A 24,654-nucleotide genomic window follows, 5' to 3' on the forward strand; every position below is an offset into this window, starting at 1 on the left:
TTGTTTCCCAGCTTTCTGCCTCCCTTCTAATTTTGGATGCATTGCTTCTGTTTGTACAATTTTTTTTTTTTAATTTAGTGTAACCAAATTCTTCCATCTTGCTTTTTCTAATAGTCTCTATCTCTTGTTTGGACATAAATTGTTTTCCTCTCCATGGATCTGAGAGGTAAACTATTCCTTCCTCTCCTAATTTATCTATGGAATCACCCTTTATGACTAAATCGTGAACCCATTTTGACCTTGTTTTTGTATAAGGTGTTTCCCAGCAGTTTTTGTCAAATACTGAGTTCCAATCCTAGAAGCTGGAGTCTTTGGGTTTATCAAATAGTAGATCACTATATGCATTTACAAGTGTGTTTCCTGTGCCTAACATTTTCCATTGATCAACCACTCTATTTCTTAGCCAGTACCACATTATTTTTTTAAATAAAAGTATTTTTATTATTTTCCAATTATATTTAGAGATAGTTTTCAACATTTGTTTTTATAAGATTTCCAATTTCATATTTTTCTCCCTCCCTTCCCCCCCTCCCCTAGGACTGCAGGTAATCTGATATAGGATATATATATATATATATATATATGTGTGTGTGTGTGTGTGTGTGTGTGTGTGTATATATATATATACATACATACATACATACATACACACACATATATATATACATATATATATATAATAACATTAAACATATTTCTACATTAGTCATAAGAAAAGAATCAGAGCAAAAAGGAAAAACCTCAAAAAAGAAAACCAACAGCATCAAAAACAAAAGAAATAGTATGGTTCAATCAGGATCCATATTCCACAGTCTTATTATTTTTTTTTTGGATTTGGAGAGCTTTTCTCATCATGAGTCCTTTGGAACTTTTTTGTACTGTTGTATTAGTGAGAAGAATCTAGTCTATCACAGTTGAACCACACATAATGATGATACTGTACACATTGTTCTCCTGGTTCTGCTCATTTCACTCATCAACAATTCATGCAAGTCCTTCCAGGTTTCTCTGAACTCCTCCTGCTCATCATTTCTTACAGTACAATAGAATTCCATTACGTATATATACCACATCTTGTTCAGATACTCCCCAATTGATGGGCATCCCCTAAATTTCTAATTCCTTGCCACCACAAAAAGAGCAGCTATAAATATTTTGTACACGTGGATCCTTTTCCCTTTTTTATGATCTCCTTGGGAAAAAGATGCAAAAGTGGTACTGCTGGGTCAAAGGCTATGCACAGCTTTATAACCCTTTGGGCATAATTCCAGATCATTCTCCAGAATGGTGGGATCAGTTCATAGCTCCACCAGCAATGCATTAGGGTTCCAATTTTCCCACAGCTTCTCCAACATTTATTATTTTCCTTTTTGTCATATTAGCCAATATTACAGGTGTCAGGTGGTACCTCAGAGTTATTTTAATTTGCATCTCTCTAATCAATAGTGATTTAGACCATTTTTTCATATGGGAATAGATAGTTTGATTTCTTCATCAGAAAACTGCCTATTAATATCCTTTGACCAATTCTCAATTGGGGAATGACTTGGATTCATATAAATTTGATTTCATTCCCTATATTTTTTAGAAATGAGACCTTTATCAGAAGTACTGGCCATAAAATTATTTCCCATCTTTCTGCATCCCTTCTAATTTTGGATGCATTGCTTCTGTTTCTACAAAAAAAAATTATTTTAATGTAACCAAAATCATCCCTTTTGCATTTCATAATATTCTCTATCTCTTGTTTGTTCATAAACTGTTTTCCTTTCCAAAGATCTAAAAGGTAGACTATTCCTTCCTCTCCTCATTTATGTATGGTATTACCTCTTATGTCTAAATCATGTACCCATTTTGACCTTATTTTACTATAAGGTGTCAGGTGTTGGTCTATGCTTAATTTCTGCCATACTATCTTCCAGTTTTCCCAGCAGTTTTTGTCAAATACTGAGTTCCTATCCCAGAAGTGGGAGTCATTGGGTTTATCAAACACTACATTACTAATGTCATTTACTACTGTGTATCATGTGCCTAGCCTATCCTGTTGAACTTTCACTCTATTTCTTAGCCAGTACCAGATAGTTTTGATGACTGCTGCTTTATGGTAAAGCTCCAGGTTTGGTACCACTAACTCACCTTCCTGTGAATTTTTTTTCATTATTTCCCTGGATATTCTTGACTTTTTGTTTTTCCAGATGAATTTTGTTATTATTTTTTCTAGCTCTATAAAATAATTTTAAGGTAGTCTGATTGGTATGGCACTGAATAAGTAAATTAATTGAGGTAGTATTGTCATTTTTACTATATTAGCTCTGCCTATCCATGAGCAATTGGTATCTTTCCAATTATTTAGATGTGATTTGATTTGTGTGAACAGTGTTTGGTAGTTGTGTTCATAGAGTTCCTGGGTTTGTCTTGGCAAGTAGACTCCCAAGTATTATACATTATCTACCATTACTTTATTTTTTTGGGGTTTTTTTGGGTTTTTGGGGTTTTTTGGTGGGGCAATGGGGGTTAAGTGACTTGCCCAGGGTCACACAGCTAGTGTCAAGTGTCTGAGGCTGGATTTGAACTCAGGTCCTCCTGAATCCATGGCTGGTGCTTTATCCACTGCGCCACCTAGCTTCCCCATCTATTATTACTTTAAATGGAATTTCTCTTTCTACCTCTAACTGCTGGACTTTGTTGGTCATGTATAAAAATGCTGATGATGTTATGTGGATTTATTTTATATTATACTACTTTGCTAAAGTTGTTAATTGTTTCAAGTAATTTTTGAGTTGATTCTCTAGGATTCTTTAAGTATACCATCATATCATTTGCAAAGAGAGATAGTTGTGTTTCCTCCTTGCCTATTCTAGTTCCTTTAATTCCTTTTTCTTCTTTGATTGCTAAAGCTAACATTTCTATTACAATATTGAATAATAGAGGTGCTAATGGAAATCCCTGTTTCACCACGGATCTTACTGGAAAGGCCTCTAACTTATTTCCATTACATATAATGCTTGCAGATGGTTTTAGGTAAATATAGCTTACTATTTTAAGGAAATTCAAACCTATTCCTAAACTGTCTAGGGTTTTTATTAGGAATGGGTGCTGTCTTTTGTCAAAAGTGTTCTCTGCATCTATTGAGATAATCATATGATTTTGGTTGGTTTTCTTATTGATGTGGTTGATTATGTTAATAGTTTTCCTAATGCTGAACCAGCCCTGCATTCCTGGTATAAATCCCACCTGGTCATAGTGTATTATCCTGGTGATCACTTGCTGTAATCTCCTGGCTAATATCTTATTTAAGATGTTAGCATCACTAGCTGTGTGACCCTGGGCAAGTCACTTAACCCCAATTGCCTCACTAAAAACTAAAAAAAAAAAAAAAAGATTTTAGCATCAATATTCATTAGGGAAATTGGTATATAATTTTCTTTCTCTGTTTTTGCTTTGCCTGATTTTGGTATCACCACCATATTTCTGTCATAAAACAAATTTGGTAGAACTCCTTCTTCACCTATTTTTCCAAGTAATTTGTATAATATTGGAATTAATTGTTCCTTGAATGTTTGGTAGAATTCATGTGTAAATCCAGCTGCCCTGGAGGGGATTTTTTCTTAGGGAGTTCATTAATGGCTTGTTCAATTTCTTTTTCCAATATGGAAATATTTAAGGATTTAATTTCCTCTTTAGTTAACCTAAGCAGTTTGTATTTTTGTAAATATTCATCCATTGCATTTAGATTGTCAAATTTATTGGTATACAGTTGGTCAAAATAATTCCTAATTATTGATTTAATTTCCACTTCATTGGTGGTAACATCACCCCTTTCATTTTTGATACTGGTAATTTTGTTTTCTTCTTTCTTTGTTTAAATCAAATTAACCAATATTTTATTTATTTTATTGGTTTTTTAATAAAACCGGCTCTTAGTTTTATTGATTAATTCTTTAGTTTTCTTGCTTTCAATCTTATTAATTTCTCGTTTAGTTTTCAGGATCTCTAGCTTAGTATCTAATTGGGGATTTCTAATTTGTTCTTTTTCTAGCTTTTCAAATTGCATGCCCAATTCATTGATCTCCTCTTTCTCTCTTTTATTCATGTAAGCATTTAGAGCTATACATTTTCCCCTAAGTACTGCTTTGGCTGCATTGCAGAGATTTTGGTATGTTGTCTCATTATTGTCATTCTCTTGGATAAAGTTATTAAATGTTTCTATGATTTGTTGTTTGACCCATTCATTCTTTAGAATGAAATTATTTAGTATCCAATTGATTTTCAGTCTACTTTTCCATGGCCCTTTCTTCCATGTAATTTTTATTGCATCATGATCTGAGAAGGATGCATTTACTATTTCTGCCTTTCTACATTTGATTATGATGTTTTTTGTGCCCTAATACATGGTCAATTTTTGAAAATGTGCCATGTACTGCTGAGAAAAAGGTATACTCCTTTCTATCCCCATTCAGTTTTCTCCAGACATCTATCATGTCTAAATTTTCTGGTAGTCTATTCACCTCTTTCACTTCTTTCTTATTTATTTTTCAGCTAGATTTATCTAATTCTGAGAGGGGAATATTCAGATGCCACACTAGTATAATATTACTGTCTAATTCAATTGTAATTCATTTAACTACTCCTCTAAGAATTTAGATGCTGTACCACTTAACTCATACATATTTAATATTGATATTGCTTCATTATCTATGGTGCCTTTTAGCAAGATATAGTTTCCTTCCTTATCTCTTTTAATGATATCTATTTTTGCCTGTGCCGCTTTGTCTGAGATAATGATTGCTACACCTGTTGTATTTTTTTTTTTACTTTAGGTGAAGCATAATATATTCTGCTCCAGCCTTTTACCTTTACTCCGTGTGTATCTCTCTGCTTCAGATGTGTTTCTTGTACACAGCATATTGTAGGATTCTATTTTTTAATCCACTCTGAAATTCGCTACCATTTTATAGCAAAGTTCATCCCATTCCCATTCACAGTTATTATTACTGTCTATTCCCCTCCATTCTAATTACCCGCTTTGTATTCCCCCCTTCTTTCACCCTATTCCTCCTCACCAACGTTTTGCTTCTTGCCCCTGCCTCCCGCAATCTTCCATCCCTTTTTATCAACCCCTCTCTTTCCTTTACCCTTTTCTCCCTTGCTTTTGCCCTCCCTTCTATCAGTACCCCTTCCTCTTCCCCTTTTATTTCCCTAAAGAATAAGCTAAGTTTCTTTATCCACATGAACGTATATGTTATTCCCTCTTTGAATCCAATCTAATGAGAGTAGGGTTGAAACAATGTTCACTCCTCTCTTCTTTTTCTCTATTGTAATAGGTTTTTTTTCCACCTCTTCATATGATGTAATTCACCCTATTCCACATCCTCTTTCCTCTTCTCCCTACAAAATCCCTTTATTACACCTTAATTTCTTTTATGTCATCACATCAAAGACAATTAATATTTATACCCTCTGTGTATAATCATTTTGCCTGCCCAAATACATTTACAATTCTCAAGAGTTATATGTATTATCTTCCTGTGTAGGGAAATAAAGAGTTTAACCTAATTGTGTAACTTTTTTTACCCCTGTTTAACTTTTTAAACTTCTCTTGAGTCTTGTATGTTAAGATCAAGTTTTCTATTCAGTTCTGATCTTTTCCTCAGGAAACCATGAAAGTCCCCAGTGTCATTGAATGTTGATCTTTTCCCCTGAAAGAAAATGATCAGTTTTGTTGGGTAATAGATTTTTGGCTGCAGTCCAAGCTCCCTTGCCTTCCAGAATATCATATTCCAAGCCTTGTGATCCTTTAATGTTGAAGCTGCCAGGTTCTAAGCAATTCTGATGTTTTCCAGATCAGTTGTCTTTCCAATGAGGTATTTCACATTTTCTTCTATTTTTTCATTCTTTTGATACTGCTTGACTGATTCCTGGTGTCCCATGGATTCCATATCTTCCAGCTGTCCAATTTTAATTTTTTTAATTAATAAAATATTTTATTTTTTCCCATTACATGTAGAGATAGTTCTCAACTTTTGTTTATACAAGTTTTCCAATTTCAGATTTATCTCCTTCCCTCCCCTCCCACCCCCCCTCCACTAGACAGCAGGTAAGATGATATATATATAGATAGATATATATATATATATATATATATACACACACACACATATATATGTACGTATATATATACACATATATACACATATAGATATAGATATATATACATATACATATGTATATAATAACATTAAACATATTTCTGCATTAGTTATGTTTTAAGAGAAAAATCAGAACAATGACAAAAAACATGAAAATAGAAAAACAACAGCACCAAAACCAAAAAAAATAGTATGATTCATTCAGCATCTATACTCCACAGCTCTTTTTTTTTTTTTCCTGGATTTGGAGATCCTCTTCTATCATGAGTTCCCTGGAACTCTTCTGTACCATTCCATTGATGAGAAGAATATAGACCATCACAGTATGTCAACACTCAATGTTGATGATACTGTGAACAATGTTCTTCTGGTTCTGCTCATCTCACTCATCATTAGCCCACGCAAGACCCTCCAGGTTTCTCTGAACTCTTCCTGCTCATCATTTCTTACAGCAAAATAATATTCCATTGTATTCATATACCACAACTTGTCTAGCCATTCCCCAATTGATGGGCACCCCCTCAACTTCCAATTCCTTGCCAACACCTAAAGAGCAGCTATAAATATTTTTGTACATGTGGGTCCCTTTCCCCTTTCCATGATTTCTTTGGGAAAAAGACCCAAAAGTGGTATTGCTGGGTCAAAGGGCATGCCCATTTTTATCGCCCTTTGGGCATAATTCCAAATTGCTCTCCAGAATGGCTGGATCAGTTCACAGTTCCACCAACAATGCATTAGTGTTCCGATTATTCCACAGCTTCTCCAACATTTATTATTTTCCTTTATTGCCATTTTAGCAAATCTGATAGGTGTCAGGTGTTACCTCAGACTTGTTTTTATTTGTATCTCTCTAATCATTAGAGATTTAGAGCATTTTTTTTTTCATATGGGAATAGATAGCTTTGGTTTCTTCATCAGAAAACTACCTGCTCGTATCCTTTGACCATTTCTCAATTGGGGAATGACTTATATTCTTATAAATTTGATTTAGTTCCCTACATATTTTAGAAATGAGTCCTTTATCAGAAGTACTGGCCATAAAAATTATTTCCCAGCTTTCTGCCTCCCTTCTAATTTTGGATGCATTGCTTCTGTTTGTACAATTTTTTTTTAAATTTAATGTAATCAAAATCATCCATTTTGCATTTCATAACATTCTCTATCTCTTGTTTGGTTATAAACTGTTCTCCTGTCCAAAGATCTGATAAGTAGACTATTCCTTTCTCTCCTAATTTACCTATGGTATCACCTCTTATGTCTAAATCATGTACTAATTTTCACCTTATTTTAGTATAAGGTATTAGATGTTGGTCTATGCCTAATTTCTGCCATTCTGTCTTCCAGTTTTCCCCGCAGTTTTTGTCAAATACTGAGTTCCTATCCCAGAAGCTTGAGTCTTTGGGTTTATCAAACACTACATTACTAGTGTCATTTACTACTGCATTTTCTGTACCTAGCCTATTCCATTGATCTTCCACTCTATTTCTTAGCCATTACTAGATAGTTTTGATGACTGCTGCTTTATAGTAAAGCTCTAGGTTTGGTACCGCTAACCCACCTTCCTGTGAATTTTTTTCATTATTTCCCTGGATATTCTTGACTTATTGTTTTTCCAGATGAATTTTGTTATTACTTTTTCTAGCTCTATAAAATAATTTTTGGGTAGTCTGATTGGTATGGCACTGAATAAGTAAATTAATTTATGCAGTATTGTCATTTTTACTATATTAGCTCTGCCTATCCATGAGCAATTGGTATCTTTCCAATTATTTAGATGTGATTTGATTTGTGTGAAAAGTGTTTGGTAGTTGTGTTCAGAGAGTTCCTGGGTTTGTCTTGGCAAGTAGACTCCCAAGTATTTTATATTATCTACCATTACTTTAAATGGAATTTCTCTTTCTATCTCATGCTGCTGGACTTTGTTGGTCATGTATAGAAATGCTGATGATTTATGTGGATTTATTTTATATCCTGCTACTTTGCTAAAGTTGTTAATTGTTTCAAGTAATTTTTGAGTTGATTCTCTAGGATTCTTTAAGTATACCATCATATCATCTGCAAAGAGTGATAGTTTTTTTTTTGTGATATGAAAAGCATGCATTTACTATTTCTGCCTTTCTACATTTGACTATGATGTTTTTGTGCCCTAATACATGGTCAATTTTTGAAAATGTTCCATATACTGCTGAGAAAAAGGTATATTCCTTTCAATCCCCAGTCAATTTTCTCCAGACATCTATCATGTCTAACTTTTCTAGTAATCTATTCACCTCATTCACTTCTTTCTTATTTATTTTTTGGCTAGATTTATCTAATTCTGAGATGGGGAGATTCAGATCCCCCACTAGTATAGTATTACTGTCTAATTCCTCTTGTAACTCATTTAACTTCTCCTCTACGAACTTGGATGCTATACCACTTGGCCCATACATATTTAATATTGATATTACTTCATTATCTATAGTACTTTTTAGCAAGATGTAATTTCCTTCCTTCCTATTTTTGCCTGCACTTGTCTGAGACAAGGATTACTACCCCTGCTTTTTTTACTTTAGCTGAAGCATAATATATTCTGCTCCAAGCTTTTACCTTTACTCTGTGTGTATCTCACTGCTTCAAATGTGTTTCTTGTAAACAACATATTGTAGGATTCTGTTTTTTAATCCACTCTGTAATTCACTTCCATTTTATAGCACCATTCATATTCACTGTTATTATTCTTGACTGTCTATTCCCCTCCATTCTATTTACCCCCTTTGTGTTTTACCCCGCTTCTTTCACCCTATTCCTCCTCACTGATGTTTTACTTCTTATACCTGCCTCCCCCAATCTGCCCTCTGTTTTTATCACCCTCCTCTCTTTTCTTTACCCCTTTCCTTCTTGCTTTTGTCCTCCCTTCTATCAATCCCCCCTTTCCCTTCTCCTTTTGCTTTCCTAAAGAATGAGCTAAGTTTCTTTATCCCAATGAACGTATATGTTATTCCCTCTTTGAATCAAATCTAATGAGAGTAGGGTTGAAACAATGTTAACCCCTCCTCTCTTTCCCTCTATTGTAATAGTTTTTTTTTCACCTCCTCATATGATATAATTCACCCCATTCTACCTCCCCTTTCCTCTGTGTAAAGTCCTTCTCTCTGCCCAAATAGATTTACACTTCTTAAGAGTTATATGCATTATCTTCTCGTGTAGGGATATAAACAGTTTAACCTAATTGAGTAACCTTTTTTCCCTCTGTTTACTTTTTTAAACTTCTCTTGATTCTTGTACATTAAGATCGAATTTTCTATTCAGTTCTGGTCTTTTCATCAGGGAAGATTGAAAGTCCCCAGTGTCATTAAATGTCCATCTTTTCCCCTGAAAGAGAATGCACATTTTTGCTGGGGAATAGATTCTTGGCTGCAATCCAAGCTCCTTTGATTTCCGGAATACCATATTCCAAGCCTTGCATTCCTTTAATGTTGAAGTTGCCCTGTCCTGAGCAATTCTGATGGTGGCTCCATGATATTTAAATTGCTTCTTTCTGGCTGCTTGGAGTATTTTCTCCTTCACCTGATAATTCTGGAATTTGGCTACAATATTCCTTGGAGTTTTCCTTTTGGGGTCTCTTTCAGGAGGTGATCAGTGGATGCTTTCAATGACGATTTTATCCTCTGAATCTATGATATCAGGGCCACTCTCCTTAATAATTTCCTGAAATATGGTGTCTAGATTATTTTCTGGTCATGGCTTTCAGGCAGTCCAATGATTCTCAAATTGTCTCTCCTGGATCTGTTTTCCAGATCAGTTGTCTTTCCAATGAGGTAGTTCACATTTTCTTCTATTTTTTCATTCTTTTGTTTCTGCTTGACTGATTCCTGGTGTCTCCTGGATTCCTTATCTTCCAACCATCCAGTTTTAATTTTTAAGGCATTGTTTTCTTCAGTGAGATTATGCACCTTTTTTTTTTTTCCATTTGGCCAAATGAATTTTTAAGGCATTATTTTCTTCAGTGAGATTATGCACCTTTTTTTCCATTTGGTCAGATGAATTTTTTAAGGCATTGTTTTCTTCAGTGAAATTATGCACCTTTTTTTCCATTTGACCAGATGAATTTTTAAAGGAATTGTTTTCTGCAGTCAATCTTTGTGCTTCCTTTTCCAAGCTGCTGATTCTTTTTTCATATTTTTCTTGTTTTGCTTTCATTTCTCTCCCCATTTTTTCTTCTACCTCTCTCAACTGATTTTTCAAATCCTTTTTGAGCTCTTCCAGGAAGACTTTTTGTTCTTGAGACCATTTCATCTTCCCTTGGGAAGCTTCACATGTAGGCAATTTGAGGGTATTGTCCTCCTCTGAGTTTGCATTGGCTTCTTCCCTATTGATATAGAAGCTCTCAATGGAGAGGGCTCTTTTTTGCTTCATACTCATTATTTCAGATTATTTATTTATTTTTCAAGTTGAGGTCTGCTCTGGGGGCACCAGGTTCCCTGCTTTGGGCTTCTTGTGCAGGGGTATAGGTGCTGTGTGACCGCCTTTTTACTCTGAGGCCTTTATAGTGTGTGCAGTTTACATCCCCCCCCCCCCCCGGACTTCCTATCTGAGCATTCTAGGTCACTGTGCCTAGTCGTGCCTGTCCTATTCGTGGCCCTACAGCCCTCTCAACTGGTGCAGGTAGGTTTTTCCACTGTCCTTCTTGTCCACCAGAGTTTTGAGCCAAGTTCCGGGGCCTCAGTTGTTCAGCTGTGGCCCACAGCTCCTGCTGACTTGCCTGGACCCCCTCAGCGCTAGGCTGCTGCCCTGGGCTGGGCTAACATTTCTAATAGAATATTAAATAATAGAGGTGATAATGGACATCCCTGTTTCACCCCTGATATTACTGGGAAGACCTCTAACTTATCTGCATGTCATATTATGTTTGCTAATGGTTTTAGGTAGATACTGCTCATTATTTTAAGGAAAGCTCGACCTATTCCTATGCTTGCTCATGTTTTTAATAGGAATGAGTGTTGTATTTTGTCAAATGCTTTCTCTGCATCTATTGAAATAATTATATGATTTTGGTTAGTTTTGTTATTGATGTGGTTGTTTATATTAATATTTTTTCTAATGTTGAACCAGCCTTACATTCCTGGTATAAATTATCTTGGTGATCACTTGCTGCAATCTCCTTGCTAATATTTTGTTTGAGATTTTAGCATCAAAATTCAATAGGTAAATTGGTCTATAAGTTTCTTTCTCTGTTTTTGCTCTGCCTGGTTTTGGTATCACCACTATATTTGTGTCATAAAAAGAGTTTGGTAGAACTCCTTCTTCAATTATTTTACTAAATAGTTTGTATAGTATTAGAATTAATTGTTCTTTAAATGTTTGATAGAATTCATTTGTAAACCCATCTGGCCCTGGAGATTTTTTTCTTAGGGAGTTTATTGATGACTTGTTAAATTTCTTTTTCTAAAATGGGCCTACTTTTCTACCCCAGCTTTTTTGACATCAGCTGAAGCATAATATATTTTTTCCAAACTTTTACCTTTATTCTGTGTGTATCTCTCTGCTTTAAATCTTTTTCTTGTAAACAACGTATTGTAGGATTGTCATTTTTTTTTTTTTTGGTAAAGCAACTGGGGTCAAGTGACTTGCCCAGGGTCACACAGCTAGTAAGTGTCAAGTGTTTGAGGCTGAATTTGAACTCAAGTCCTCCTGAATCCAGGGCCAGTGCTTTAGCTACTATACCACCTAGCTGCCCTTGGATTGTCATTTTTAATCCACTCTGCCATTCTCTTCTCTTTTATGGGAGAGTTCATCCCATTCATATTCGCAATCAAAATTATTAACTATTTTTCTTCCCTCCATCTTATTTTCCCCTTTGTACTCCTTTTTCCCTTCTTTCACCCTATTCCACTTGACCAGTGTTTTGCTTCTGACCACTGCCTCCCTCAATCTGCCCTCCCTTTTATCAGCTGCCATCCTTTTTCTTGCCCCTTTTTCCTTTCTTCTTTCCTCCTTTCTATCAGTACCACCCCTTCCCCCTTCCCTTTTTCTTTCCTTAAAGAGGAAGCTAAGTTCCTTTATATAAATGGGAGTGTATTTTATTCCTTCCCTGAACCAAATCTGATGAGAATAAGGTTGCAACAATGTTCACCCCTCCCTTCTTTCCCTCTATTGTAATGGGTTCTTTTTGTGCCTCTTCATAAGATGTAATTAACCCCATTCCACCTCCACCCTTCTTCTCCTCCTCCTAGTCTTTTTTTTTATGTCCCTTACATTTCTGTATTTCATCACATCAAATTTGAATTAATAACAATACCTTAACAAAGATATAGATCCCAAGCATTGAAAGTATTATACTCCCTCATAGGGATGCAAGAAGTTTAACATCATTGAACAACCTCCCCTCCCCACCCCACCCCCATCACCTTGTTTACCTCTTTATATTTCTCTAGAGTCTTTTATTTGGAGATCAAATTTTCTGTTAAGTTCTGGTCTTTGTATCAGGAACTCTTGGAAGTACCCTAATCATTGAATGTCCATCTTTTCCTGTGAAAGAGAATGCTCAATTTTCCTGGGTAGTTGATCATGGGTTGGAATCCAAGCTCCTTTGCCTTCCTGAATATCGTATTTCAAGCCCTGCAGTCCTTCAATGTTGAAGCTGCTATGTCCTGTGGAATCCTGTCTGTGGCTCTGTTATATTTAAATGGTTTCTTTTTGGCTGCTTGGAGTATTTTCTCTTTCAACTGATAATTCTGGAGTTTGGCTACAATATTCCTTGAAGTGTTCTTTATGGAGTCTCTTTCATGAGGTGATCGGTGGATTCTTTCAATGATGATTTTATCCTCTGATTCTGATTCTACAGTTTTAGGGCAGTTCTCCTTGATAATTTCCTGGAATATGGTGTCTACACTCTTGTCTTGATCATGGCTTTCAGGTAGTCCAATAATTCTCAGATTATCTCTCCTGGATCTATTTTCCAGGTCAGTTGTTTTTCCAATCAGGTATTTCACATTTTCTTCTATTTAAAAAAAAATTTTTTTTTAATTTTGCATGGCAGATTCTTTGTGTCTCATGGAGTGATCAGTTTCCATCTGCTCAATATTAATTTGTAAGACCTTATTTTCCTTAGCAGGCTCGTGCACTTCTTTTTCCATTTGGCCAATATTTTCTCCCATTTGGCCATTTTTTCCTCTCATTTGTCCAGTTGTATTTTTTAAGGAATTGTTTTCTTCAGTCAATTTTTGGACTTCTTTTTACAGTGTAACTCATTTCTCTTATTCCTTTTTCCATTTTTTCTTCTACCTTTCTTATTTGGTTTTTTAAAGCCTTTTTGAGCTCTTCAAAGAAGGCTTTTTGGTCTTGAGACAAGATCATCTTCCCACTTTAGTCTTCACTTGTAGGTATTTTGACCAACTCATCTGAGTTTGAACTTTGGTCTTCCCTTTCCCCATAGAAGTTGTCAATGGTAAGGGTCCATTTTTGTTTCTTGCTCATGTTGTGGCCAATTTTTAAACTTATAAATTTGAAGTCTGCTCTTGGGTCACCAGGCTCACTGTTGCAACCTTCTGACTGCTCTCAGCTGCCCGACTCTCAGCTGGGTTGTGTTGCAGCGGTGTGGAACTTCCCACTGAGTTGACCTGTGCTGAGTGAGATGCCCACTGAACCAAGCTTTGCTAAGCTGAGCTGCCAGCTGAGACAAGTAGTACTGAGCCACCCTCCATTTTCACCCAGGTGAGATAGAACTTTCCTGAAGTCTTCTAAATGATTTCAAGTAGCAGGATTGTGTCTCTCTTTTTGTAGGTTCTGTAGGTACTGAATTTGTTCAGAGGCTTGATTTAATCTTGTTTTTGAGGGAAATACAGGAAAGCTCAGGAAAGTTCCTAGCTTCTCTCTGCCATCTTGGCTATGCCCCCCAAGACTTATCTATTTTCATCAATAACATAATCCAAGGCCAATCCAAAGGACTCATGATGAAAAATGAAATCCTCATCCATAGAAAGAATTGATAGAATTTGAATGCAGATTGAAAGACACTAATTTTCAATTTATTTCTGTGTTTGTGTGTGTGATCCCTGCCCCCCAAACCCTGCCCCCTTGGATTTCTGTCTTGTTTCACAAAATAACTAATATGGAAATGTTTTGCACAATTGCATGTGTATATCTTATATTAAATTGCTTATAGTCAGGGTGGGGGAATAGGGGATACAGAAAATTTGGGACAAAAATTTAAAAAATATTTTTAATTATCTTTACATGTATTTGGGAAAAATAAAAATATTTAGTTAAAAAAACCTATCTTTCCCAATGCAGCACATGCTCTGCAACTTAGTTTTAAAGAGCTATCTGGAGAACTGAGGTTTTGAACCATGAGTTCCATTATACAATGCTGACTCTTACATTTATTGTTGTATTTCTTATTTCTACTATTATAATTAATATTTTATTGCTCTTTTTGTTGTTATTTCATTATCATATTTTCCTGTGAATTTCATATATAACAGTCTTAGGATAAATTGACAAGACTATTATACAGACAGAAAAAATAAGCACTTTTTGTAGTTCATTAGAAGCATTGCAATGTTAAAAATGCTCTAAAATACTACTAAATATAAGCAAATTAAGGGGCAAGTAGATGGTGCCATGGATATAGCATCAGCCCTGAATTCAGGAGGGCCTGAGTCCAAATCCAGTCTCTGACACTTGACACTTACTAGCTTTATGACCCTAGGCAAATCATTTAACCCTAATTGCCCTGCAAAAAATAAACTAACAAACAAACAAATACATGCACACATAAACAAAATAATGAATGAATAAGTAAATAAATAAATGCAAATTAAAACACAAGGTATACTACTTCACATTCATCACATTGCCTATGATGACAGAAAAAAAAATTAAAATCTGGACTGAACTAATAAAAAAGGTACATTAATGCAATATTGGTGAATCTGTGAACCAGTCGAACTATTCTTGAGAAGAATATGGAACTCTGCAGCAAAAAGCAAAACACTTTCAAGGAGGGATAGTGTGAAGGAAGATAGAAAATAGAGTAAATATCAAGGGGAGAGAATAAGATGGAGGGCCATACAGTTAGCAATAGTAACTGTGAAGGAAATAATGAGCAGGATATCAGAAGGACATCTGAAAAATGTAATCCATCAACAGAGAAAGAACTGATGGTATCTGACTACAGATTGAAGTATGATTTTGTTAGCTTCTCTTTCTAAAGGAATTTTGTTTATTTTAATTCACAACGTGATGATAGAAGATGTTTTGCATGACTGCACATGTATGACTTATACTGAATTACTGGATTTCATAGGAAGGCATGAGGAGGGAGGGAGGGAAGAAGAAAATTTAGAACACAAAGTTTTAAAAAATCATGTGAAAAGTAATGATGAGCAGGAGGAGTTCAGAGAAACCTGGAAGGATTTACATGAACTGATGTTGACTGAGAGGAACAGAACCTGGAGAACATTGTACACAGTAACAGCAACATTGTGTGATGAACAATGGTGATAGATTTGGCTCTTTTTAGCAATGCAATTGTCCAAAATAATTTCAAAGAATTTCATGATAGAAAATGTTTTCAACATCCAGAAAAGAGAACTGTGTTTTATTTGTTTGTTTTGTTTTTTTAGTGAGGCAATTGGGGTTAAGTGACTTGCCCAGGATCACAGAGCTAGTAAGTGTTAAGTGTCTGAGGTCGGATTTGAACTCAGGTACTCCTGATTCCAGAGCCAGGTGCTCTATCCACTGTGCCACCTAGCTGCCCCAAGAACTGTGTTTTATTAATGCAGAATGAACCATACTGTTTCTACTTTGGGGCTTTTTTCTCCTCTTTTTTGAGGTTTTTCCCTCATGCTCTGACTCTTCTTTCATAATATGACTAATGCAGAAATATGTTTAATGTGATTACACATATATAACTTATATTAGATTGCTGTCTGTGTTGGGGAGGAGGAAAGAAAATGAGGCTGAGAAAAATTTGGAACTAAAATTTTATGAACACAAATGTTGAAAACTATCCTCACATCTAACTTGAAAATAATAAAATACTGTACTATTAAGAGTTGAAAAAATTACGTAAAAATATCTTCTGAGTTCTTATCAACAGGTATGAAAATGTGCACAAGAAAGGTCTTAAAATTTAATTTTGAAGGTTATTTCTACTTTATGTCTTTATTTAAAAAATTTTTGCAATTTTAATGAAACATCTTAGTGATATAGCTTTCATTAAGTTTTGGGAGGTTCTCATTTTTGCTTAAAATGTTTATAAAATTAAATTCAATAAATCATATATGTGTACAGATATACAAATCATGTGTATCTATGTGAAAAATAAGAGAAATATTTCACTTAGAAATGGCAGTACAAGGTATTCAATTACTGGTTAGACAAACTTTCTTAAGTTAAAATTTTATTTTATATTATGGGTAATATATAATGGTACTAGTGCCTAACTTTCATTTTTCTATTTTCCACCTTTGTGATTCTGTTTTCAGTTTAAAATATTCACTAATGTTTTGTAGTAGATTTTATTGCAGTTTTATATTTCTGCTTTCTAATAGAGATACCACAGCAAAAGTAATGAAATGAAAGGTCTTCTTATTTATATTTTAATACAGAATTGTTGGGAAAATAGAAGATCATCTTTGAATCAAGAGCCAGATATTTGATATGTATATTGAAATAAACAATAAATTCATAAATGCACGACTCACAATTTAAAATATTTAAGTTATAACTTAATAAATTATTATAGTTTCAACAGTATTCTCTTCTCTAGAAATGTTCCTAGCTATTATTTATAGACAGTCTGTCTCTTTATGTCTCTGTTTTTCTTCATCTAACTGTCTCTGTCTCTCTGTCAGAGATAGAGAGGGAGAGGAAGGGGGAGAGGGAAAGGGAAAGGGAGAAGGAGAGAGAGAGCTGTGGGGATCAATTTTTAATTGGGGAGCGTTAGCTAAGTGGCTCACCACAATATTGGGGCAAGGAAAGAGACCGGCAGCTTCCCTCAAAACAGAACAGGATTTATTTTAACAAGAATAAACATAAAAAACACCCCACTAACAGGATCATTAGGATCAAGGGAAAGGAAATAAAATGGTGAAAGGGAAATTATACAACCTGAAAAAATGTCACCACCCAGGAATCAGCTGAGAATACACAGCAGAGTTCCTGTCACCTTCCAGCTTCCAGCTAGAATGGTGAATTCTCCTCCCCAATCCCAGAAAACTGCACATAGTCCCCAGCCAATTGGATGGCTGCTCTGACAGTCACATGACTGCCTTCACTAGGCTTCTAACCATTATAATTTTGCCAGGCCCATGTAGGTGTAAGCAAGCGGTGATGATGTGAGGTGCCAGCACCATGGCAGGGGCTACAACCAGTGGGTGGTTGTAGCCCCTGTGCAGTTTGTGGAGCCCCAGGCCAGTGCACACCGAGGCATAAAAACCTCAAATAACAATTAATTCTTTACAGAGAGAAACAGAGAGAGAGAGAGAAACAGAGAGACAGAGAGAGAGATTAATGTTTTTAAAGTTCATGGGTGTTAGGATCCAGGACTGACCTCACTGTTCCTTTATTCTGAGCACATCAGAGATCCTGAAAATAATACACTGTTGAGTGAGGCATTGAAGGAGCTCCTATAGAATCTACAATGTAGATGTAATTGACCAAGGTAGACACATATTTACATGTAACTTGTTCAGAATGATCCCAAGCCTTCCTTTCCTAGGTTTAGGGTTGCCTCATGTGGAAGAACAAAAGTAATATTTCTACATTCAAGAGATTAGGCATTGAATGGGAAAAGACTTCCTTGTCAATATATTAAGAGAGGAAGAGATCAAGCAACATTATTTATACAGCTAGAGGGCTGGAGCCAAGTCATAGAGAAGGATAGAGGAAATATCTGGACCCTACCAATCATTGTCTATTTCTTTGAGGTTTTTTGTGTTTTTGTGTTTTTTTTTTTTTTAAGATAGTACAGAATCAAGGTGAAAGGAGATGCTACTGAGAATCTCCCAAATGTGCTTATCTTCTAAGTGAGGTATAATCAGACATGGTTTATCATCATCATCACACCCACCACCACCATCACCATCACCACCACCATCATCAACTGTCCCTAGATTCTCTGAAGTATGCAGAATGAACCATAAAGTTTCTACTTTTAGGTTGTTCTTTTTTCTTCTTTTGTGAAGTTTTTTCCTTGTGCTCTGACTCTTCTTTCACAATATGACTAATGCAGAAATATGTTTAATGTGATTGCACATATATAACCTATATTAGATTGCTTTCTTTGTTGTTTTCTTGAAGCAGATATGTAGCATGATGATTAGAGTACTGGTTCCATAGTAAGGAAGAACTGTGTTCAAGGCCTACTTCAAACATTACTTGGATGACCATGACTAATAATTTAAACATTTATATTACCTTAGTTTGTTCATACATACGATTTAGAAACGGATGTTGTAAAGATAAAATGAGGGCGGCCAGGTGGCACAGTGGATAAAGCACCGGCCCTGGATTCAGGAGTACCTGAGTTCAAATCTGGCCTCAGACACTTGACACTTACTAGCTGTGTGACCCTGGGCAAGTCACTTGACCCCCATTGCCATAAAAATTAAAAAAAGAGAGATAAAATGAAATATTTATAAAGTGTTTTGCAACTTTAAAATTCTACATAAATGCTTGTTGTTGTTGTTATTACAAATTTTTCTGTGCCATGAAACATAGAATATCCAAAACGCAATGTTATTTTGTACATAAATTTGCTATGTGGGTACTAGAGGCACTATTACCAACATTTTGGGAAAAATAGATATGAACCACATCCATGTTATATTTCAGAGATTTTCCTGGAGTAAAATTCTAGTGTAGAAGGCAATGAACCAAATTGAGTGGCACTTTGGAATAAGTTCCCAAGGATTACACTTAGTCTCTCTCTGTTACCAAAACATCTATTTTATATTGACTTTTCTACAGACATATTGTTCTCCCACCAAATATCCCTTTACCTGGTATACAAAAATTTATTGACATTTATGAATGATATTTTCTGGTTCTTAATGCAAAATTTGTTACATGGTATTTATTGAAAAAATTCTTGGTGAATGTTACATGAATAAATGCTTGAATAAAGAATTAATGAATGAACAGATTAAAGCATTGAGCAATAGATTAGTTGAACATAAAAAATCAACATGCCACTCTTTCAAATAGGGTATTTAAATAGTCCAGGTCCAGGGGGCAACCAAGTGGCACAAAGGATAAAGCACCTGCCCTAAATTCAGGAGGACCTGAATTCAAATTCAGCCTCAGACTCTTGACACTTACTAGCTGTGTGACCCTGGGTAAGTCATTTAACACTCACTGTCCAGAAAAATAAATAAATAAATAAACAAACAAACAAAGAAATAAATAAATAAAAATAATACGGGTCCTATTCTTTACAAAACTATGTTGTATTACCTCAGTAAAGTTAAGATTGAAACACAATACAGACCCTAATAGCCTGAGTAGTCAAAGGACATTAAAAATATAGATAGGATTGAGGCCAGTGTAGACAAAATTGAGTTGTCTCTCTGAAGTTCACAAAATGTTCTCTTATAGATCGCCTGTTCAACACCTCACAAGATGATCAGCAAATGATTGACCAGGCCTATAATGGGCTCACTACAAAAATACCAAACTATTTAAATTTCTCAGACACCATAAAATAGAAGCCCTTTATGCATAAAACAAAACCAAAACAAAATATGCTATTTTATGGATGTTTATTGTTTGTTTGTGTATTAAAATGCAATGAAGTAGCAAAATTTGCAAGTAGGTAGTTAGAGATATGGATGCACATTGCTTCCACAAATCCACAATATTTTTTTCCTGTTTTTTTGTTGTTGTTGTTTTCTCCTGATTTGTGATTTTAGTCCCTATATGTGTCATTACAAAAATGGTGGGATTCCTTTTTTTTTCAATTTTTCAAGTAATTTATGTAATACTACATTTTTGAATTAAAAATTATATGAGTATCACCCCCCAAAAAATTTTGAGTATTTTTTGAATATTTGAATGAATTTAAATGTAAATCAATCTGATTCTGAAGGGTTTATTTTTCTTCTTTGGAATTTTATTTATGATTTGATTAATCTCTTCCATCAAATTTGAATTGTTTAAATTCTCTGGTTTTCTGCTCTGTAAATTTGAGCATTTTATAATTTTATAAATGTTTATCTATTTAATATAAGTTGTTGGTTTTATTGGCCTATATTTGGAAAAAATAATTTCTATTAATATATTTTCCTTTGTTGCAACTTTTCCTTCTTTTCATTTTTGATAGCAGTAATTTGTGTTTTTCTCCTCTTCAATTCAATAAAATAACCAGTCAGTTTATTTTGTTATGATTTCAGTTTTTTGTTTGTTTGGTTTTGGTATTTAATCTAGGCTTTTTGATTACAGATTTCCCTAGTACTTTAGGTTATATCACAGATTCACTGATTCCATTTTAGAATGGTTAATTTCCCTCTAGACGCTACTTTGGCTGTATCCCCCAAATTCTATTATTATGATTTGTTCTTTCACCCAATGATTGTTTAGAATTAAATGCCGGTCTCTAGCATATTTTAATTAAATGTTTTACTCTTTAATTAATACTCTTTAATTTCATTAGTATACATGTATATATATAAATGTGTGTGTATATATATATATATATATATATAATTTCTGTTTTTCTGCATTTGATTATGTTTTTTTCATGTCCTAAGACATGATTTTTTTTGTAAATGTACCATCCGCATTTCTATTTTTAATCACAAGTGGTCTATAATAACGAATTTTCCTAAAATTCTATTCAGGGCCTTAACTTCTCTCTTGTTATCTTTAGATACATTTACTTGGGGCTGATAAAGATAAAATATTGTGAGATTAAAATTGGATATTAGATCATAAATCTCCCCTACTTAACCTTTCCCTTAATTTATCTCCCAGACTAGTAAATGGAAGAAGCTTCTGGTTTTCTAGTTAGAGTTTTTATTGTATGGTAGTCACAAGGTGATGTTGATTAGAAGGATAGGAAAGTAGAAATACAATACAAATTGTCTTAAGTCTAGGCTTAGTCTATATTCCATATAATACTCACCAAAACCCAAGGCCACCTTTGGGGAGAGAGACCGAGTCAAGTGCGTGCTGTTAACCGAGAGCCGGGCCGAGTCAAACTCCAGTCCGCGTCTGTCTGTGCAGCGCAGCCAGGAGACCAGCGGAGCAGGAAAAAAGGCCCCACTTCTGTTCTCTCCTTGCCTTTTAAGCTCGCACCCCGGAAGTCAAGTGCTCAGCAAGCAATCTGGCGTGCGTTGCAGGTGGACTGTTGTGCGTAGCTCATGCTGTTGGTCTCCTCCCCAAAACGGTGGTCCTAAAAAAAACTGGCTTCTCTCCATTATCTAACCGACTGTTAAAACTTTTACCACAATATAGTGAGTATTTTTAAGATTCTTGCAATGTACTGTTATAATTCCTTTAGTTTTTTCTTTAAATGTGCAGAGGCTTTCAATATTGTGGGGGTGCATGTTAAATATTAAAATGAATTCATTGTCTATGTTGCCTTTTGGCAAAATATACTTTATTCCTTTTAAAATTGACTTTTCTGTAATCATAATTAATACTCTTGCTTTTTGTGTTCAGCTGAGGTATAATCGACTCTGCTCTAAATCTTTATTTTAATTCTATATGATTCTTTTTCTTACAAATGTGGTCTTTGCAAATAACATAATATTGGATTTTTGTTTTCTATTTAATTCTAGTGACTTTCATTTTTTGAGTGTTTGTCCTCTTCTTCACAATTATGATAGTTATTTGTTTATTTCTCTCCATTTTATTTTAATTCTCCCCCCTACTATGGTCCGCTCTCCCTATTTATTTCAAAATATTAGTCTTCTCCAATGGGACAAGCACAGGACATGCTATGATGGGCTTGTTGGTGTCCCACTCCCGGACCTTGATCTGAACCTTCAGCTCCAGTAGCAGAAACTCTGTGAATAAAATAGCAGAAAAACAAAAACTCTTCCAGGAAAACAATGACCTCCCAATCCACCTGAAGGGTAGAGGCACAGACAACCTCCTGTACAAATTTACGATGTTAACATGCTTGGGAGGCACTTGCTACTATTTCTACTGCCTCAGCTGTGCCTCCTTCCCCCACAAGAAGGAAGACTGAACACCAGGATCAGACAGAAGGGGAGAGGCCTGGCAGGGCCTGGAGCAAGGGTTAGGGTTGGACAGAAATAAATGCCCTAGTGGGGAGAAAGCTAAATATATATATATATATATATATATATATATATATATATATATGTGTGTGTGTGTGTGTGTGTGTGTGTCTTCTTATTAAATTTATTTTTATTTTTATACTTTTTTTCACCATCTACATTTTCAAAATTAAGCTTCGTTATGGTTAAGACTAATTCTCTCCTGGGGGCAGTTAGGTGACACAGTGGAGAAAGCACCAGCCCTGGATTCAGGAGGATCAGAGTTCACATCTGACCTCAGACACTTGCTACTTACTAGCTGTGTGACCCTGGTCAAGTCACTTAACCCAAAGACTTAGAAGACTAATTCTCCCCTGAATTTAATTTCTCACTTTTTATTTTGCTTTGAATTCCCAAAAGGGACATGAATTATGACCTATCATATGGGTTACAAATATAAGTGCATTCTTTGCCCCCTTTTTGGTGTCTGCTTTCTCATTTTGACTTAAATGTTTTGGGATAGGACTAGATATTTTCTGAAATACCTTCCAGCTCTACATCTATGATCCCAGATACAGTACCAAGAAGAAACAATCTTGCTTTACTCTAGGGATTTTCATTCTTAACAAAAAATGGTAAGTTTGAGTTGTCTTAAGCCTACCATACCTTTCTGTACCTACCATTTCCAATACTAACTTCCAAACATCAGTCATCAAGAGCCCTAGAAATAGTAGTACCTGCAGACCACTGGTTTTGCTTCTAGCGTAAAAACCACAGCCATAATGGAGGGAAACCAACACTGTGGAGATGTGAACTGACAATCTCCTTAAAAGGCAGTATGGCAGAGGCAGCTAAGTGGTGCAGTGGATAGAGCTCTGGTCCTGGAGTCAGGAGGACCTGAGATCAAATCCAGCCTCAGACACTTGGCACTTTGGCACTTAATAGCTGTGTGACCCTGGACAGGTCACTTAACCCCAACTGCCTCACAAGAAAAGAAGTATAGCAAAAGATATTGAGAATTAAGAGAAGAAAGATCCTTATACCAAATACCTTGGTAACATCAAATTATTCACCATTAGAGCCTAGTAGTGTTTTAGTAAATTGAAAGCATATCTAATGAGATGTATTACCAACTAATTTGCTCTTTCACTTTAAAGATCATGAGGTTTTTTCATATGATTTTTAACAGAAGTCCTTAGTATGTGTTGTATCCCCCAGTAGAAAGCAAATTCCCCAAAAGCAAACACTGCCTTGTTTATTTTTTTTGTATCTGTAGGGCTTAGTTAAGTGATTTTCCATAGTAATTGTTTAATCAATCCTTTTCATTCATTCATTAATTTTTTCCTTTCATTCTATTTCCCTTTTGGGAATTCCCATTTGGAATGCAAAACTGGTTAGACAGAAGAAACAGTAAGAAAATGTATATTACCATTGTAACAAAATTAATGTTGAACAAAATTTAAAGATATGATTGTATGAGCTCATGAGAGATCTACAATTTAAAAACCTAAGGGGAATAAGAAGAAATATTCTTGCATATCTGTGTCTATAAGAGAAATATGGTGAAATCAAAAGACCAAATAAGAGAATTCATGAAATAATTCAGAAAAATCATTCCAAAGCCATAACAAGAAAATGTACAATGCAAATGGATAGTTTATGTCAGAATCCTATGAGGAAAAATTCCAATAATGAGTACACTAAGAAATGCACTGGACAAAATGCAGAACTTCAGTGTCAAATAATATCTATTGGTCATATAAAAGAAAACAAAAAAAATAAAATCTCATTGCATATCAAGGAAGTCAGTCTGTATTACATAAGACTAAATCTTTGACTATGAGAAATCAAAGAATATGAGAGAATATGATATTGCAAAAAGCAAAAGGTCAGTTTGACCAACAAAATTACATATCCAAAAAATCTGAGCTTCACAAACACAAAAATGTGTTGATGTTTTTTTCAGTAACCAAAGAGAATGAAAATTAGTACACAAGGACAGACAGTATAATTTTAAAAAGAAGATTAATATTATTATTTAATAACAGCAATAATATTAATAAAACACATGTAAAGATAGCAAGAAAAAGCCAAACAATGGATTCCAATCTTTCCTCTAACTTAGGATATATGACTGATCTTTTAAAAGAACAAAATTACAACAAAAACATTTATATAATTACAGGATTATTGAAAGAACTAAATGGAAATTTTATTCTTTTAAATTTTTTTTAACATTCTTTTAAAAAAAAAATGTTGAGTTCCAAATTCTCTTCCTCATTCTACATCCTCCT

This window comes from Dromiciops gliroides, chromosome 2, assembly GCF_019393635.1.
Source record: "Dromiciops gliroides isolate mDroGli1 chromosome 2, mDroGli1.pri, whole genome shotgun sequence".
Lineage (NCBI taxonomy): Eukaryota > Metazoa > Chordata > Mammalia > Microbiotheria > Microbiotheriidae > Dromiciops > Dromiciops gliroides.